This window comes from Chionomys nivalis, chromosome 3, assembly GCF_950005125.1.
Source record: "Chionomys nivalis chromosome 3, mChiNiv1.1, whole genome shotgun sequence".
NCBI classification, from domain to species: domain Eukaryota; kingdom Metazoa; phylum Chordata; class Mammalia; order Rodentia; family Cricetidae; genus Chionomys; species Chionomys nivalis.
In genome coordinates, this window is record NC_080088.1 from 113541466 (window position 1) to 113551728 (window position 10263).

At 43.9% G+C, this 10263-nt stretch overlaps 1 pseudogene; it reads right to left on the bottom strand.

Annotated features, from left to right (window-relative positions):
• Positions 1-8228: 8228 nt before the first annotated feature.
• LOC130871771 (60S ribosomal protein L18-like) lies at positions 8229-8823 on the bottom strand (annotated as a pseudogene).
• Positions 8824-10263: the final 1440 nt, after the last annotated feature.

Below are 10263 nucleotides of genomic sequence, written 5' to 3' on the forward strand. Positions count from 1 at the left end.
CTTCCAGTCCCATTGACTACAGAAAGTTCTGCTTCCCTCTCTCTACCTCTGAAACCCAGCCACATCCTGTCTGAGCCTCTGATCCCACAGAACATGAAACCAAGTCCCCAAGGAGAGCTACCATCCTTACTGAGGGTGCTGGCTTCCCAGGGAATGGGGTAGGGGTTGAGGTGGCCTGCCTCCCTGGCCCAGCCACCGGTGGGGACTGTAGACATGATTGGGCCATTGTGCTTTTGATGAGGCTCACTCTTAATGACAAGAATGATGAACAGTCATTCTCAATATCACAGTCCCTAAAACTTCATGGAGCCTCTCCTGCTGGCTTTGCCGAGGTGACACCTCAGAAGCTGAGAGGAGCCTGGATGACAGACTGAGAAAACGGCTTGATGCTTCAGGACTCTGAACTCCGCCCACTCCATAAACTTAGTTCAAGCCTCTGACAAGACGTCAGCCATAACCTTAATTCCAGCTTGTAGAGGCCCTAGCACAGAACTCGGTTATGCCCAGTCTCTGACTGTGGACACTGGAGATGAGAAGCGTGATTTCGAGGCTTTGAAGTACGTGATCTGTACCTAATACCGAATGAGGGCTGTTCCGTACACTCCTGATCCTCAAGGATTCACGGCCAGGAAACAAAGCCAAAGAAACAGCCAGGAGAACTCCAGGGTAGTAGACGACAAGCTGGGCACAGAGTCCAGAGGGATATGGGGCATGGGATCTGTTAGAGGGAGTCTGATCCAGTCCACTCACGCTGAGCCCAAGAGGGGTCAGGGCTACTCCAGCAGGGGCTCTGGGCAGACAGCAGCCAGGGCTATAAACTTCAGGGCCTAGGAGCAGGGCTCAGGAAAGCTGAGGGGCCCCTGAGCAGATCTGTGGGCCAGGGCCAGCACGGAAGGGATCTGCAAGCACCAGGCTACTTACTGCTCACTCTCGGATCCACTCCCAGCCTTGCACGGTCCAAACAATGCTCCATGCCTGTGGGAAATAAAGTCACCTCCCTGTTCTTGAAATCACATTTGTCCTCAGATGTCAGGGATGTGCCAGCCTCCCTTTCCTCTGCAGAGCCACTAATGTCAAAGGAATGATAAAGGCTCTACCGCCACGGACTAGTGTTAAGGAGGAAAGAATCACTGCGAAAGAACCATGACTTTATGAAGACACATTGCTGAGGTGAAGTGCGTTGGAGCAGAAAGGCCAAGCTGTGATGGATGAATCTAGTTCTAGGTGAGTGGGACGCAAAGAGGAGCACCAGTCACCAGATGCAGAGCGGACAACCTGGGATGGACACCTGCGGAAGGTGCTGGATGTTAACGTTGATAGAGATAAAAGAAGGGAAGGGCCATCCTAGAGACACAGGAAGGGGACGTGCAGACCAGGCCAGGCCACCTCAGAGAAGCAAGATGGTTAAAAGGTAGCTGGTGCCAACAGCTGGCGGGGACAGTGTAGTTCCGCAGATGAAAGTGAGTGGGTATAGCAGCAAAGGCCAGTACTGGAGTCTCTACTGGCAGATGCATGTGGAGAACTTACTCTCACAGGCACAGATGCCTCCAGAAGTCCCTACAAGAATCTGCCATACAACTTTGGGGACAGTACAAGTTCCTGTCCACAAACTAGGACAGATCACAGACTGGATGCTACAAGTTGAGAGCCATAAGGAGGCCCTGACGTTGAGCATCCAAAACTCAATGGAAGGACAGAGACATGTGAGCACAGCTTTATTAGGGATGGGGAGTTTCATGTGGAGTGGCCTGGAAGGCAGAGAGAACAGTAGTTCCTAGACTGGAATTCAAAGAGCTTCTGGAAACTGTTAGATGCTCTCAGAGCAATGCCGGTGGTTCTCAAAGCCACTGAGGCCTCCCTGCCTTCCACAGGCTTGTTCTACCTGCTAGCCTCTGGAGAGCCTCCCAGTGTTAAGAGAAGGCCATGAACCATGAGGGCCATATCCAGTCTTCCCCAAATCTTAGCTGCCAGGACTCCAGGCTTTGTCCAAGCCCCAATTATTAAGCCATTAAGTTCAATAGATGATGTTCTCTGAGCCTGCTAAGAAGCCTTCATTCCACCTCAGTGCCCTTTCTATGGACCAGAGACAAGCTCAAGACCAGGGCTCAGTGGGATAGACTGTAGAGTGAGCTGTTGGCTCATATCTCCATATCCACAGCCAGGAAGATATCATCATTTTCAGGAAGTCCCCTGACCTGAGCTGACCTGACCACTTCACGTTTCATTCCCTTTGCTCCTGAAAACCAATATCTACTTGACCCTGTGACAGGAAAGCCAGGGCCCATCCAGTGAAACTGAAGCAACCAAGGTTCCTGATGTCTCCACCCAGACCCCTCCCGAGGGCTATCCATGTCTGACTTCTTAGAAGTCCAGCCACAGTTCCCTCTGCCCCCTTTTTCCACAGCTTCTTGCTCTGGGATGGGAAGTCAGCAGCCTGGAACATACGGGTGCACATAAGGTCTGCCTAAAGGACACCTGGAGGTGGGAAGACCCCCATAAAAAGGACAGAAAGCTGCACCATGGGACCACTCCCAGCCCTCTCTATCTGCCAAAACTTGGGGGTAAGATTAGTGTGTCTCTTGGATTTGGAGGGTCCTTGTTCCCATAAACCTTTACTGTAGTCAGGAAACCAAAATGGCAGTGGGGTCCCTGTAAGTTCATTCTGCAGGCCCAAGTGCACTGTAGGTCAGATGAGATGAGAGGTCAGAGACCCTCGAAGATTCTGGCAAGATCAGCAATGTAGAACTGAAGGTTGAGTAGCTAAAGGCACTGTGCACCTGCCCTGGTTAGTTAGAGACATCCTTGTGACGCACACTTGCCCCCAGCTGAAAATTATAGCCAAGAACATCCTAAGGAACCTACCCATGACTCCAGGGCAGGAGGAATGCTGAAGTAGGGGACTCCTTTCTTGGACTGCAGAGACATCCTCAATCATACAATGTCCTGGCTTTACCTTTTTGTTGATTTTATTTTTCTCCATTCCTTTCCCTTTCTCTTCCCTCCCCTTCAACCCTCTCCCATGGTCCCCATGCTCCCAATTTACTCGGGAGATCATGTCTTTTTCTACTTCCTATGTAGATCAGATCCATATAAGCCTCTCTTAGGGTCCTCTTTGTTGTCTAGATTCTCTGGGATTGTGAATTGTAGACTTTTTTTTTTCTTTATGTCTAAAAGTCCCTTATGAGTGAGTACATTTATTTATCCTTCTGGGTCTGGGTTACCTCACTCAAAATCAAGTTTTCTAGCTCCATCCATTTGCCTGCAAATTTCTGCTGTGTAGTACTCCATTGTGTAAATGTACCACATTTTCCTTATCCATTCTTCAGTTGAGGGGCATTTAGGTTGTTTCCAGGTTCTGGCTATGACAAACAATGCTGCTATGAACATAGTTGAGCACATGTCCTTATGGCACGATTGAGCATGTTTTGGGTATATACCCAAAAGTGGTATTGCTGGGTCTTTAGGAAGGTTGCTTCCTAATTTTCTGAGAAATCGCCATATTGAAATCCAAAGTGGCTGTACCAGTTTGCACTCCCACCAGCAATGCAGGAGTGTTCCCTTTATCCCACATCCTCTCCAGCATAAGTTGTCATCAGTGTTTTTGATCTTGGCCATTCCTACAGGTGTAAGATGGAATCTCAGAATTGTTTTGATTTGCAGTTCTCTTATGACTAAGGATGTTGAGTATTTCCTTAAGTATCTTTTAGTCATTTTAGAATCCTCTGTTGAGAGTTCTCTGTTTAGGTCTGTACTCCATTTTTAATTGGATTATTTGTTCTTTTGATGACAAATTTTGTGAGTTCTTTCTATATTTTGGAGATCAGCCCTCTGTCCAATATGGGGTTGGTGAAGATCTTTTCCCGTTCTGTCGTTTTGTCTTGTTGACGGTGTCCTTTGCTTTACAGAAGCCTTTCAGTTTCATGAGGTCCCATTCATCAATTGTCTCTCTCAGTGTCTGTGGTGCTGAGGTTATATTTAGGAAGTGGTCTCCTGTGCCACTTTCTCTTCTTTTTTTAATTCTTTTTTTAAAGATTTATTTATTACATACAGTGTTCTGCCTGCATGTGTACCTGCATGACAGAAGAGGGCACTAGACATCATTACAGATGGTTGTGAGACACCATGTGGTTGCTGGGAATTGAACTCAGGACCTCTGGAAGAGCAGTCAGTGATCTTAACCACTGAGCCATCTTTCTAGCCCCCCACTTTCTCGTCTATGAGGTTCAGTGTGGTTGATTTTATGTTGAGGTCTTTGATCCATTTGGACTTGAGTTTAGTGCATGGTGATAGATATGAATCTATTTTCATTCTTCTACATGTTGACATTCAGTTATACTGGCAACATTTGTTTGATGGAGGTGGGTCTTGTATTAATCTGTTGCTTTCATTGGTTAATTAATAAAGAAACTGCCTAGGCCCATTTGATAGGCCAACCCTTAGGTGGGTGGAGTAAACAGAACAGAATGTTGGGAGAAAGAAGCCGAGTCAGTGAGTCGCCATGATTCTCCCACTCCAGACAGACGCAGGTTAAGATCTTTCCTGGTAAGCCAGCTCATGGTGCTACACAGAATATTAGAAATGGGTTAGTTCAATATGTAAGAGCTAGCCAATAAGAGGCTGGAACTAATGGGCCAGGCAGTGATTAAAAGAATACAATTCCGGTGTAATTATTTCGGGGCATAAGCTAGCCATGCGGGCGGCCGGGTGCCAGGGACGCAGCCCCGCTGCTCTTATTACTACATTTGTTGAATATGCTTTTTTTTCCATTCAATATTTTTTGCTTCTTTGTCAAAAATTAGGTGTTTGTAGGTGTGTGGATTGATATCTGGGTTTTTGATTCGATTCCATTGGTCCTGTCTGTTTTTACGCCAGTACCAGGCTGTTTTCAGTACTGTAGCTCTGTAGTAGATTTTGCAGTCATGGATTGTAATGCCTCCAGAAGTTCCTTTATTGTACAGGATTGTTTTGGCTATCATGGGTTTTTTTGTTTTTCCATATGAACTTCAGTATTGTTCTTTCAAGGTCTGAAGAATTTTGCTGGGATTTTGATGGGCATTGCATTGAATCTGTAGATTACTTTTGATAAGATTGTCATTTTTATTATGTTAATTCTACCTACCCAAGAGCATGGGAGATCTTTCCATTTTCTAGTGTCTTCAATTTCTTTCTTCAAAGATTTAAAGTTCTTGTCATAAAAGTCTTCCACTTGTTTGGTTAGAGTTACTCCAAGATATTTTATATATTTGTGGCTATTGTGAAGGGTGATGTTTCTCTGATTTCTTTCTCAGCCCATTGATCATCTGTGTAAAGAGGGGCCGATTTTTTTTTTAATTTTTTTTTTTAATCTTGTATTCTGCTACATTACTGAAGGTGTTTACAGAACTTTATAGAATTTCCTTAGTAGAATTTTTGGGGTCACTTATGTAAACTATCATATCATCAGTAAATAGTGAGAGTTTGACTTTTTCTTATTTGTATCCCCTTGATCTACTTTTGTTGTCTTAATGCTCTAGCTAGAACCTCAAGTACTATGCTGAATAGATATAGATGGAGAGAGTGGACAACCTTGTCTTGTTCCTGATTTCAATGGAATCGCTGGGAGTTTCTTTCCATTTAGTTTGATGTTGACTGCTGGCATGTTGTATATTGCCTTTATTATGTTTAGGTATGTTCCTTGTATCCCTACTCTCTCCAAGACCTTTATCATGAAAAAGTGTTGTATTTTGTCGAAGGTTTTTTCAGCATCTAATGAGAGGATCATGTGGGGTTTTTTTCAGTGTGTTTATATGGTGGATTACATTGACAGATTTTCATATGGTGAACCATCCCTGCATCTCTGGGATGAAGCCGACTTGATCATGGTGGATGATTTTTCTGATGTGTCCTTAGATTCAGTTTGCCATTATTTTATTTAGTATTTTTGTATTAATGTTCATGAATAAAATTGGTCTGTAATTTTCTTAGTAATGTCTTTGTGTGATTTCGGTGTCAGAGTAATTGTAGCCTCATAAAAAGTTTGGCAATGTTCCTTCTGTTTCTATTGTGTGGAATAATTTGAGGAATATGGGTATTAGTTCTTCTTTGAAAATCTTGTAGAATTCTGCACTGAAACCATCTGGCCATGGGCTTTTTTCAGTTGGGAGACTTTTGATGATAGTTTCTATTTCTTCAGCAGTTATAGGTCTATTTAATTTGCTTATCTAACTTTGATTTAATTTTAGTAAGTGATATTTATCCAGAAAGTTGTCCATTTCCTTTAAGTCTTCCAATTTTGTGGAGTACAGGTTTCAAAATATAACCTAATGATTCTCTGGATTTCCTCTGTGTCTGTTGTTATGTCCCCCTTTTCATTCCTGATTTTGTTAATTTGGATATTCTTTCTCTGCCTTTTGGTCAATTTGGATAAAGGTTTATCTATTTTGTTGATTTTCTTGAAGAACCAACTCTTTGTCTTAATGTTGATGTCAGTTCTCAATTTGATTATTTCCTGCCATCTAGTCCTTCTGGGTGAGTTTGTTTCTTTTTGTTCTAGAGTTTTCAGGTGTTCTGTTAACTCACTAGTGTGGGATTTTTACAGCTTCTTTATGTAGGTATTTAGTGCTATGAACTTTCCTCTTACCACTGCTTTCATTGTGTTCCATAAATTTGGGTATGTTGTGTGATCATTTTCATTGAATTTTTGGAAGTCTTTAATTTCTTCCTTTATTTCTTCTTGACCCTTTGATGATTCAGGTGAGCATTGTTTAATTTCCATGTGTTTGTGGGCTTTCTGGTGTTGCTGTTGAATTCTAATTTTAAGCCATGGTGATCCAATAAGATACATGGGGTTACTTCAACTTTTTTGTATCTGTGTTGCTTTGTTACCTAATATGTGGTCAATTTTTGAGAAGGTTCCATAAAGTGCTAAAAAGAAGGTATATTCTTTTATGTTCGGATGGAATGTTCTGTAGATGTCTGTTAAGTCCATTTAAGTCATAACATCTGTTAGTTCCCTTATTTTTCTGTTAAGTTTCTATATGGCAGAACTGTTAAGTGGTGAAAGTGGAATGTTGAAGCCTCCTACTATTAGTGTGTGGGGTTTAATGTGTGATTTAAGCTTTAGTAGTGTTTCTTTTGCATATGAGGGTGCCCTGTTATTTGGGGCATTCAGTATTGAGATTTCCTCTTGATAGATTTTTCCTGTGACTAATATGAAATGTCCTTCTTTGTCTCTTTTAATTGATTTTTGATTCAAAGTCTATTTTGTTAGATATTGGGATAGCTATACCAGCTTGTTTCTTAGGTCTATTTGATTGGAAACTTTTTCCTTAACCCTTTACTCTGAGATAATGTCTGTCTTTAAGGTTGGGGTGTGTTTCTTGTATGCAGCAGAAGGATGGATTTTGTTTTCGTATCCAGTTAGTTAACCTGTCTTTTTATAGGTTAGTTGAGTCCATTTATATTAAGGGATATTAATGACCAGTGATTACTAGTTCCTGTTATTTTAGTTTTCATTGTTGGTGATGTTATTGTGTGTGTTTTCTCCTTCTTTGGAATTTTCTGCTGTAAGATCATCAATTGTCTATGGTTTTGTGGATGTAGCTAACTTCCTTGGGTTGAAGTTTTCCTTCTAGTACTTTGTGTAGGACTGGGTTTGTGGCTAGGTACTGGTTAAAACATGTTCTGTCATGGATTTTCTTCTTTTTCGATCTATGGTGATTGAAAGTTTTGCTGGGTATAGTAGTCTGGACTAGCATCTGTGGTCTCTTAATATCTGCATAACACTTGACCAGGACCTTCTGGTTTTCATTGTTTCCATTGAGAAATCAGGTGTAATCCTGACAGATCTGCCTTTGTATGTTACTTGGCCTTTTTCCTTTGCAGCTCTTAATATTCGTTCTTTATTCTGTATGTTTAATGCTTTGATTATTATGCGGCAAGGGGACCTTTTTTTGTTCCAGTCTATTTGGTGTTGTGTCTTGTATCTTCATAGGCATATCTTTCTTCAGGTTGGGAAAGTTTTCTTCTATGATTTTGTTGAATATATTCTCTGTGCTTTTGAGTTGGACATCTATCTTCATTATTTGTAAGTTTAGTCTTTTCATTGTGTCACATATTTCCTGATATTTTGTGTTAAGTTTTTATTAGATTTAATATTTTCTTTGACTGACAAGTCTATTTCCTCTATTGTATCTTCAGCATTTGGAATTCTCTCTTCCATCTCTCTTTTTTTTTTTTTCAACATCCAAAGCTTTTTAATAACAGGAAGATCCAGGGTTAGTTTTTGTAGCCACGGCTGGCCCTTCTGCCTCTGGCACGTTCAAACTTCCGGCCCTTGGAGCGGACATAGGGTTTGGTATGGCTGTGTGGGGTTCCTGGGGCCTTGCCAAAATGCCGGTACACCTCTCGGCCCTTCCGAGGTCCAGACAGGAGTACAGTGCCACGGCCCTTGGGAGACTCCAAGGTCAGCTGGTCAAAGGTGAGGATCTTACCCCCAGCCTTGAGGATGTGACTTCGGGCCTGGCTGCTCACCCGCAGTGCACACACCTTCAGTTTGGGCACATCAAGAATCCTCACGTCATCTGTGACCATCCCCACAACCACAGCCATCTTGTTTTCTCGGCCAGGAAGCTTCATCTTTCAGATCATCCGGGACAGGGACAGAGGTGGCCGGTTGGTGCGACTCATGAATAAACTTTTCAGCACAACCTGATTGAAGGTGGAGTTGGTTCGCCTGGCCAGAAACCTGTACAGCTTGACCAGCAGCCGCAGGTAGATGTCCTGGCTCTTGGGCTCCTTGCGCTGAACCTTTCGGTCCTTGTTGTGGCGGATGTCAACACCCATGATGGTGCCTCCTGCATGGCCTGGTCTGGAAAGACTCTCTTCCATCTCTTGTATTCTGCTGTTTATGCTTGCATTTGTGGTTCCTAATAGTTTTCTCATAATTTCTGTTTCTATAATTCCCTTGGTTTGTGTTTTTTTTATTGTCTCTATTTTGGTTTTTGAATATTGAATCATTTCTTTCATCTGTTTTTTCTTGGTTTTCTTTAAGGGATTTGTTGATTTCTACCAATCTTTTTGTTTGTCTTTTTCTCCATTTCTTCGAGGGAATTTTCAATTTCCTCTTTAAGGGCCTCAAACATTCTCCTAAAGTTATTTCTTAAGTCATTTTCTTCTGCTTTATCTATATTCGGGTGTTTGAGTCTTGCTGTTGTGAGTCACTAATTTTTGTTGGTGTCATGGTGCTCTTTGTGGTTTTGAGTGTGTTTGTACCTTGTCTGCCCATCTTTTCCTCTGATTGGTGTAGTTGGGGGCTGTGTCTCTGGTGACTGATCTTCCAGGTGCCAGTGGACCCAAGGCTCAGATGGTTGCTCTTTGTGGTGTGGTCAGGGCCACAGTTCCAGTCACCCCGGAAGTCACTCGGTATTCTCAGAGGTCACTTAGCACTCTTGGGGATCGCTCTGCAATCCTGGGGGTCGATCAGGCCCCTCCCATGGAAGTTGCTTGCTTGGGGCTGCTTCTGCTGATATCACTGCCTTGGGCCTGCTCCAGCAGAGATCTCTGGCTCAGGCCTGCTCCAGCAGAGATCGCTGGCTCGGGCCTGCTCCAGCAGAAATCGCTGGCTCAGGCCTGCTCTCTCAGAGGTTGCTGATTTGTGCCTGTCCTGCAGAGATCTCTGGCTTGGGCCTGCTCCCTCAGCAGTGGCTCCCTTGCACCTGTTCCTGTGGAGGTCATTGCCTTGGGCCTGCTCCAGCAGAGGTCACTGATTCAAGCCTGCTCCTGTGGAGGTCGCTGCCTCAGGCCTGCTCTGGTGGAGGTTGCTGGCTCAGGCCTTTTACCGCAGATGTCCGTGGCTTGGGCCTGCTCCCTCGGAGGTTCCTGACTCGTGCCTGGTCCCACAGAGGTCTCTGGTTCAGGCCTGCTCCCTTGGCAGTTACTCCCTGTACCTGTTACTGCTCCTGTGGAGGTTGATGTCTCAGGCCTGCTCCACCTGAGGTCCTGTTCCTACAGATGTCCCTGGCTGGGGCCTGCTCCCTCAGATGTCCTTCCCGTAGACGTCTCTGGCTTGGGCCTGCTACCTCAGCAGTAGCTCCCTTGTACCTGCTCCTGTTGGTCACTGCCTTGGGCCTCTTGCTGAGCTGAGCAACCACTGGCACAATAAACAAGAACATGCGGATGCAGGGACACTAATGCTGGAGTTGAAAAAGCTTTTTATCATGGAAGAGAGGAGCTTTCCTTATTCACCTCCTCAAACTTCATCATAATGCCAGGAGTAAGAGGAAA